At 41.9% G+C, this 9,489-nt stretch overlaps 1 pseudogene; it reads right to left on the bottom strand.

Annotated features, from left to right (window-relative positions):
• Nucleotides 1-7,826: 7,826 nt before the first annotated feature.
• LOC148100989 (uncharacterized) lies at nucleotides 7,827-8,494 on the bottom strand (annotated as a pseudogene).
• Between the last annotated feature and the right edge of the window lie 995 nt (nucleotides 8,495-9,489).

Raw genomic sequence — 9,489 nt, 5'->3', positions numbered from 1 at the left:
ATGAAACACAGACGAGCCAGCAACAAGCAGGAGAGCACACAGGGCTGAAGTGGATGATCTGATATCGTCGTGTTGGTGTTGTTCCCAGATGATCATGAAGATGTTGTTCCAGGTTCAACATTGCAAGTGACCAATCACATTATTGTGACGTTATTCTTTTGCGCACCAACCCATTCGTGCATTTATGAAATTCCAATGTTGCAAGGACAATATCAATTCTGCTTAGCGTTTATTAAAGGGTCAGGATTAGGGTCCGTTGATCGGCGGACAAAGGCGGTTTCTCGCAGCTTAAGTACAGTTTTTTGTTTTACGCCGGTTTTTCCCGAAGTCGCAAAAGTATGACATCACAACATTCTGATTGGTCACTTGCAATGTTGATCCTGGAACAACCTTTAGTATGATGATCTGGGAACAACACCAACACGAGGATATCAGATCGTGCGGGCTTAAATACACACAGCAGTGATCAGGGGATGAGCAGTGTTGCCAACTTAGCGACTTTGTCGCTATATTTAGCGAGTTTTCAGACCCCCTAGCGACTTTTTTTCTAAAAAAAGTCGCTAAAAAAAGACGTGAAAGCACATATCGCTTTTACTCTCAACAAGCAGCGGGTGCTGTAACGCAGTCAGTTCTTCTTTTACTCTTTTACTCTTATGCTGTTTTGTGGATCAGGTTTAAAACTACTTATAAACACACACACACAGAGTAACTCCACCAGAGTTGCCTATTTCGGGTCACTTTTGCCGGTCCAAGCCCGGATAAAGGAGCAGGGTTGGAATTGTGACATTAAAAAAAACAATAATTGCTAAAATAAATTTAATTTGTAGTTCTAAATAAACTCTAAATGCATTTAGGACGTTTTTTACTCACTTTATGTCTCTTCCACGATGTTATTTCTCTCTCCAGCAGCGTAGGTTACAATTACATTAGCATGACCAATTATGCAAATTAGATGATGACGTCATTTAGCGACTTCTAGCGACTTTTAGGACAGCCAATAGCGATTTTCCTTACTGAGGAGTTGGCAACACTGGGGATGAGAGACAGGAGGGCAACACACCTGGGAGAAATCAGAGCTGACGGGACAGGGGAAACGTAAACTGAACACACTCACATGAGACGGGGACCTTCAGAATAAAACAGGAAACTCAGACACAGAGAACCAGACAAGACACTGAACTAAACAGATTCACACGCAGACAGTGTGACGCCATAGACAGACAGAGGGAACACGAGACCTAACAAATGGCAAATCATAACGGAGTACATAATCAGAATAAACAAAATCCTAAGGAAACACAAAACACTGAGTCGGCAGACTCAGGACCACGACAGTATGACTGTGGAGTAACAGGTAACATACAGGTGTAATAGGAAGCCGCTGAGCTAGCGAACTGCCTCCTCCCAAAATGCGTCTATTGCATGTATGAATTTCCATAGTTACTGTTTTTGCTCGTTGCCAAAAAGCAGCAGCGAGTGTGGGAGAAAAGTGATCAGCAGCCCACCAAAAAGTGGACACCCACCTGGAGTTGGATGGCTTTAGATCAGCAGCAGTAACTGCTCCACAAAGACAGAAGTAAAAAGAAAAAAAACTGTTTGTGTGCTGTTGCAAAAAGGCCGAGTTTCTGATTGCCTTTCTAAATTCCAAATTCTTAAAAAAAATGTTTCCTGTGAAATATAATCCCACAAAATCAGAGACACAAGGTGAAAGCACAGGATTGCAAGAAAGAAGCAATCAGAAGAATTTGGATTTGCAAGTTTTAAGACAATTCGCCTGCGAGAAGTGTTTCATAACACGAAGATAGAACATCTACACTCCTTTATACAGCGCAGATGTAGTTTGAGTACTGTTTAAGATGTAATCTAGAAGGACGACAGAGATGATGGAAAGCTAAACTGGAGCAATGATGTCCTATCCTGTGACCGGTCCTCTGTACTGCTGCCATTTAGAGAATCCAATTAGATAAGACCTCAAGCAAATGTCATCAAGACCAGCTGCTTGGAATCCCTCAGTCTGGACAGATGGATCTACGTGAGCCACCTGCTGGGATGTTGTCTTTCTGTCTGTGTGTGTGGCAGGAGTATTATGTACCTTTGTGTACATCCATGTATTTGTGTTTTCATCTGTGTCATCAGCACAATTAACAGCTCATGTAGAAGAACTGAGGACTTCAGTGTGTCCCCCGAGTATGGTGATTACATTTGTGTTGATGAGCCAGATGCTGCACATGAAGCTAACTGTGTTTGCTAAACGTGTGCTCTCTTCACATGATGGCAAATCTCAAAATTGTATTACTTGGCTTCTAAATCAAGACGCTGTCACTCAGGATATCTGAAAGCCTGGATGCACTGCACAGGATACAGGAGGAAAAAAATGTACGGAGTGAATCCCTTAAATAATTGTTTTTAAATAATACATGACTTCTTTTTATTTCCATCAATCCATCCATCATATCTCAGGGCTCTAGACTAACTTTTTGACATGGGCGCACCGGTACGCCTAACTTTAAAAATTTAGGCGTACCGGCACAAAAGTTAGGCGCACACAAACTTAACAAAAAAGTTATCAATAGTTCTTTTCATATTACCCACAGCTACATCCACTTCTCTCAGGCCTAGGCTGCTCACTAGGGCTGGGTATCATCACTGATTTCTATAATCCATTCGATTCCGGTTCTCAAAGTCCCGATTCGATTCAATTTAGCCTCAGACAGTCAGAAATATTATAATTCTGATCATTTATCAGCACTGATACATGTGAGACTTCATCAGAATTGTGAACATCACAGCAGATGCCTTTGTGTGAAAGTAACTGAGAATAAAACACAGAAAAACATGAAGGAAATTTTCCTGGCCTGGCTTGTTATAGCACAAAACCTTAAAATATTCTGTAATATCCTGCAATTTTGCATAATTTTAATAAGTTTAAATTTCTTCAGTATTGAACAGCAGAAATTAGGCTTTCTTGTCGGAGGTCATTTAAGTGAAAAAAGAAAAAGACAGCGCTGTAAACAACCGTAGACTGATGGGTAATAAGCGAATGAATAATGCAGAAAACAGATTTGAGACGGGAAACTGTTCTTGAAGTACACAAAGAGAGAGAGAGCTGTGCAGGAAGTGTGATTTTTATTGTGGTGGAAGCAAAACAGCAAAAGTCAGAGGGAATTCATGACGACATTGATCAAATGTGAAGCTAGTTTGCTGCTTCTTTTGCTGCTGGCTCGGCGAATTTTAGTTGGAGAGAGACGAAACCTGCAGCTCAGAATCAGCGCAAAAAAGACGTAAACACAGCGCGGACCCGACGCAACAGAAACGCTGAGCTCCGACAGCGTATCCGTGTACAAGCCGTCGGGTGAGAAAGCCGAGAAAGACAAAGCTGATTCTGATGCGTCGGGTCCGCTCTGTGTTTACGTCTTTGTGTGGAATCCGTTAATGAATTGATATCGCCTTATTCAGACTACTCACCTCTCTCTTCCACCTGCACTTTCAACTGAATCACGGCCAATCAGAGAAGTCCCGCCCCTGACTATCTCTGATTGGTTTAGTCCACGATAGGGGCATAATGTGTGTCTGTTGTTGACCACACGGAGAGTTGCAGAGATTTTTTTTTTTTTTATTTGTTACCCGAACAGTTGGTCGCACAGGTGCGACCAAATTTTTTTTTTTAGTCGCACCACGGAAAAATTTGGTCGCATTTGGACTGATTTTTATATAGCGCTTTTCTACTCTCTCGGAGCACTCAAAGCGCTCTATACAACATTCCACATTCACCCAATCACACCCATTCTCACAAGCACTTTATCTACACTTAGTGCTATCTAACTACATTCACACACATTCATACTCCGATGGATGCATCGGAGAGCAACTTGAGGTTAGTATCTTGCCCAAGGATACTTGACATGCAGACTGGAGGACCCAAGGATCGAACCACCAACCTTCCGATCAGTAGGTGACCTGCTCTACCTCCTGAGCTACAGCCACCCCATTTGCGACCAAATTGGTCACACTCTAGAGCCCTGTATCTCTAAGGCTGATCCCAGACACTTTTCAGAGGAACCTCATTTCTGCTGCTTGTATCCCAAGCTTCATTGTTTTGGTCACTACCCAGAGCTCAGGACCAAAGGTGAACGTAGAAATGTAGATCAGCAGGAAAACTGTCAGCTTGACTTCTCTGTATCACCATAGACGTAACACCGATTACGTCTTACTAGGATGGTCAAAATACCCCGAACTTCTAAAGGACCCTAAGAAATTCAATTCAATTCAATTCAATTTTATTTATATAGCGCCAAATCACAACAAATGTCGCCTCAAGGCGCTTCATAGATACAGAGAAAAGCCCAACAATCATATGACCCCCTATGAGCAAGCACTTTGGCGACAGTGGGAAGGAAAAACTCCCTTTTAACAGGAAGAAACCTCCGGCAGAACCAGGCTCAGGGAGGGGCGGCCATCTGCTGCGACCGGTTGGGGTGAGAGAAGGAAGACAGGATAAAAGACATGCTGTGGAAGAGAGACAGAGATTAATAACAGATATGATTCAATACAGAGAGGTCTATTAACACATAGTGAGTGAGAAAGGTGACTGGAAAGGAAAAACTCAATGCATCATGGGAATCCCCCGGCAGCCTACATCTATTTCAACTGAACCACGGCCAATCAGAGAAGTCCCGCCCCTGACTATCTCTGATTGGTTTAGTCCACGATAGGGGCATAATGTGTGTCTGTTGTTGACCACACGGAGAGTTGCAGAGATTTTTTTTTTTTTTATTTGTTACCCGAACAGTTGGTCGCACAGGTGCGACCAACTGTTCGACCAACCTCGAAATGTGGTTAAAGCATCCTCCAGGTCCACAAAACACATAAGTTCATTAAAAAAACAGAACTTTTTAAAACTGTAAAACTTCACAATTACTTCAATTTGAAGTAATATAGTTATGCTGCTGTCTCATCTAGCAAAACTCTAAATGTGGGGCCGCTGTACTTTTAAGATCACGACTTCTCCAACTTTTAAAATATAACAATATCGTGTCAGCTGGCTGGATAAGCAAATGTGTTTTATCATAGATTTAGATGAACAAAGGTGAACTCTGTGAGTCTGCCAGAGCCTACACAGAGACAGGGATCACATTTGGCTTTATATGATGTCAATGAAAGTCAGAGTGAATATTCAAAGGGCTTCCCAGCATGACCCTAGGGCAGTTAAAGCAGATATTTAAGCTGGCACATCGGTCTAAAGGCAGCGTGTGCTTCGTGCGCTCCGAGAACATACAGGATTAATTTCTGTAGACTGAATCTCATCTGTAAGGAGAGCTAGATTCACCAGAATCTCAACTTTGACAGTTATGACATCCACAAAAGGGTGCATAACCTGTTGTCTTTAATCTCTCTACAACATATTATTATTGGAATAGAGACATGGAATAATTTCATTATGGCTAAAAGTTCACGGTCATCTATTTCCTCACCATTGGGACCCATCTTCCTGGGCTTTCAATTAGTCGAGACCATTTCATGGTAATGCTGCCATGATAAGCAGCAAATGACCAGCTCAATTACGCTGCACACAAATGAAGCAGCAGTGGAACATTTTGAATTATGATGGGCAGTTACCTCTACACTCGTATAGCCTTTCAGCGACCTCTTCCTTTTGCTTTCATCTCTCTGTCTTCTCTCGTTTGCTCTATTCTTTCTTCACACTCTTTCCTTCTTTCTCTTTTTATTCCCTGATTTGAGTGGGGCTAATTAATTAAGACATGAGTCATAAGATGCAGGAATCATCCTTACTGGCAGCTTGTTAGAAATCACACTTCACTGTACAGGACCTGCTTGACTGTTGTTGAAAATGCTGTCTTGGAAATGATGTGTGGATGGTCATGACCTCTAATGGGTCACAAGTATGTAATAAAGCAAACTGTGAAAGAGAAGAGATCCTTCTCTATGTGGGCTTGTCTGAGAGGGTCAGCGGGAACTATCCCCTCATACACTGCAGCATCATGTGGCGCACTATCTGCCTATTCCACACAGCCGAGAGGACCCAAGTTGCAAGTGTAGACGGTGCAGCTCATAGCAGCAGAATATAAAAAGTGAGTGGTTGAGATAGCGTACAGGATATCAGTTAGTACCCAACTCCTGATGGAAGATTGCTAAAGGTGGCTGAACAACAATGCTAAGGTGCTGTGTACCAGTACACTGTAAGTGCCCTGTACTTTCTGGGGCGCGGTCCGTGTTATGGAGTAACTAAAGTATCCCTGCACTTACAGTGCACTTGTTTCATTGTTTCTTGCAAAAACCTGACATGTTGCCTGCAAATTGTACGCAAGTACAGGGTATTTGTGCCTTATTTGTGGGTCGTGTTATAAAGTGTTACCCAAGTTTAACCAGACATAATGGTGGCTGATTCTTATTTTGAGGTGAAAGACAAACGACTGGAGGTCCATTGTGCGTCAAAACAATGACTTTATTTACACGTGTGGGGAAGATGAGCTCTGCAAAACATCAGCCTCGATCTCCCCAGAACAATAAACGAGCAGTCGTATTTATAACATCAGGGTATCAGGAAATATAACGCCGCTTGTGCGTCCAAGCAGATAGATAAAATGCATCAGTTCCAGTAATCCCAAGCTTGGACACATTCAAAAAAGAACAGTTCCTTCCCGCCAGATGCTTCCTGTTATTTCATTTACTGCACTTCACTTATCTGTGGAACTAAACTGTCACGTACGCAGGTAAAACAACTTTGCAGTTTCGAGCAAAACAAATCTAGATACTGTGTATGTGTGTACAGGCAGCCTATGTGTGTCATGACCTCACTCGACAAACAAAGACATTTTAGAAGTATATTTCCTGACTTATTCTGAGTCATCTGTTACCAGGCAAACTCCAATGCAGCAGGCTGCTGAGTGCACACAGGCCTGTATTCTGTTTCTGTATAATATGTGGTGTATTGTAAGCATGTATGCAATCCTTTCATAGCTTGGATCACTTTAAATTGCTCAATAGATCAGCCAGACGTGAAGCTTCAGACCATCATCAATTAACTGACCGAGCTTCAACTCTTTAATTAGCACAAAAATGCAATGTTTATAACATGATTACAGTTGCACCTGCAATGAAAGATTATTGTGTAATTAACAGCTGAAATACAGACTTTAATGTAACATCAACAGCTTCAATAACTGCTCTGATGAAATGATAATGATAAACGACAAGTAATGCAACAGTAATGATAATGGTTATGAATAGTAACAGTAAAATCATTTTCTAATCTCCACACTGACAAGGAACAGAAGAGCACAGGTGTGATAGATGTGATAGGAACATGCTCCTTGTTATCTAAAATATAACCGGATGGTGGCGTAAATTCTCGACCATCTCACACTTCTGTTTAATCAGTTTTCTGTTTGACGTTTATTCAGCTGTGTGAAAACCCGGAGGAACCCTCCCGAGGGATTAATAAAGTTTTATTTAATCTAATCTAATAACTTCAATCTCAGCCAAACTGATTTACTCATGAACAAATAAAACACTGTAAAAAGCCAAACAATAACATTTTTAAGTTATCAAAGTGACTTATATATCATGTTTAACCTGAGTAGCGAAAGACTGCGGTCTTCACTGTTCTCGCCGGCTCAGATATTTGAAGTTTACACAGCTACATTCTCGCCTGAAAATATGCTAAAAGTTCATTTTGCGACTCAGAAAGAGAAATAAGATTAATATTAAAGCTAAGTAAATACCGCCATTGTTGTAAACTGGAATTGGCTGGCCCGTGCTATGAATTCTGGCATATGGTTTTTCAATTTTGTTGTTCGGGTGGAAAATCAGGAGAAATTCAGAAGAATGGTGGCTTCGGGAGATTTTTGGGAGGGGCACTGAAATTCGGGATTCTCGGAAAAATCGGGAGGGTTGGCATGTATGCCCAGTGGTAACAGGCTTGAAACAGACTTACCACACACAATAATAGTGGGTGTCAGAGGCACTTGCTCCAGTTGTACCTCATCTGCCAGACATGTGTCTTCAACACAGACTCCTCCTTCTCTTCAAAGTAGCTGAGCAGAAGCAGGACCATCTCTTTCACATCATCTGAGCAGCCACTCTGCGGTCCCTGCATCCTCTGAAGCCTTGCATAAGTCTGAAGGAACGTCTTGCTTTTGCTGACAGCAACTGTGGTCATGTAGTCCAGAAGCCTTTTCCTCTTCAAATCCAAATTTTGTGTGAATGTCTCTTTGAGGTCAATCCCAGTAAGTTGAAGTGGACAGACATGCCAAGTTCATCAAACCAAAATGGCATTTGATATTTTCCCCTGATTGACATGTTGACGCTGTGTGTAATAAGTGGACTTCATTAGACTTTTTACCTCTTCTTGATTGGCATCAGCTTGCTGGAACATCACCTTGAGTTTTTCCATCTTTTGCTGTTGGCTCTCTGAAGTTTCTTCAAGAAGCAGAAATTCTACATCCCACTGAATGCTCCCGTATGTATCCTGCATTGCTGCTCTTTCTTCTAATGGGATCTCGTCTGTGTGGTCTGAGTCAGTCTGATGTTTTCTTTTTCTTATTTTGGGTGTTGAAGTGCGCCTTACATTTTCAATTCTGTTCTGCAACGGTTTGATATGGGTAAGGTAGCCTGCGCCAACAATATCACCCTCTATTACATCTTGCAGAGAATTGGGATATTTTGCCACCATTTTTTTTTGCAATGTCAATTGAATGTTTTCTACCTACATGAGGGCATTTTTCCATCATCTCAGTCACAACAATCCGGACCATTTGCCTCCTCATTTTGGGCGAGGCCTTTTCCCCTCTCAAGAAAAAGCATCACTTCTGCAGGAAGTTTACTCCATGGAATTTCAAAGTTGTCATCCCAATGTGTGTGACATCCTGGGCTGCTGGAGGAGGTCGACGATAGACTTTGGGGTGAAACAGAGAGCAATGACAGGGTGGGTGAGGCTTCCACAGATGATAGCGAGCTGTTCTCTGGAGTTTGGGCTTTAAATTACAAAAAAAATACAATTATGATTCACACTGTATGTCTGTCCATGACCATCTCTACTTTTGATTTTGAATAGTTGTCTGTTGTTTTTACTTACATTTCTGTTTCCAAGCAGAAAGAAGCTTTCTTGCTTGTACAGGTCTCAATGCTGTCATCAAATCTGCCTCCATTACCAAGCGTAGATCATCACTTGTCTCAACTCCAATGGACTGCAAGTGCTCTTCCAGACCAAAATCTCATATCCCGATATAAGAATTCTATCGTCCGATAGGGATATAAATCACAAAAATGTAACATTTTCTGTAAATTCTGTGAATCTCGGGCAGCTCGACTTGCGTGAAGTGTTTCCAGCTGCGCGTCATGTAGCTGGAGTCGAGTGTTTTAACCGATGCATGAAACGATACATTTGTAGACATAAGTTGTAACGGCCTCCGTTTTCTTTGTGAGTATTTATTACACGGCGTGCTGCGGGGAAAAGCCTGTTTTAACGTT

The sequence above is a fragment of the Neolamprologus brichardi genome, chromosome 10, assembly GCF_056152115.1.
Source record: "Neolamprologus brichardi isolate AB-2024 chromosome 10, ASM5615211v1, whole genome shotgun sequence".
NCBI classification, from domain to species: Eukaryota; Metazoa; Chordata; class Actinopteri; order Cichliformes; family Cichlidae; genus Neolamprologus; species Neolamprologus brichardi.
Note: the sequence above shows the minus strand (reverse complement) of the source record. Positions and strands in the feature narration are given on the sequence as shown.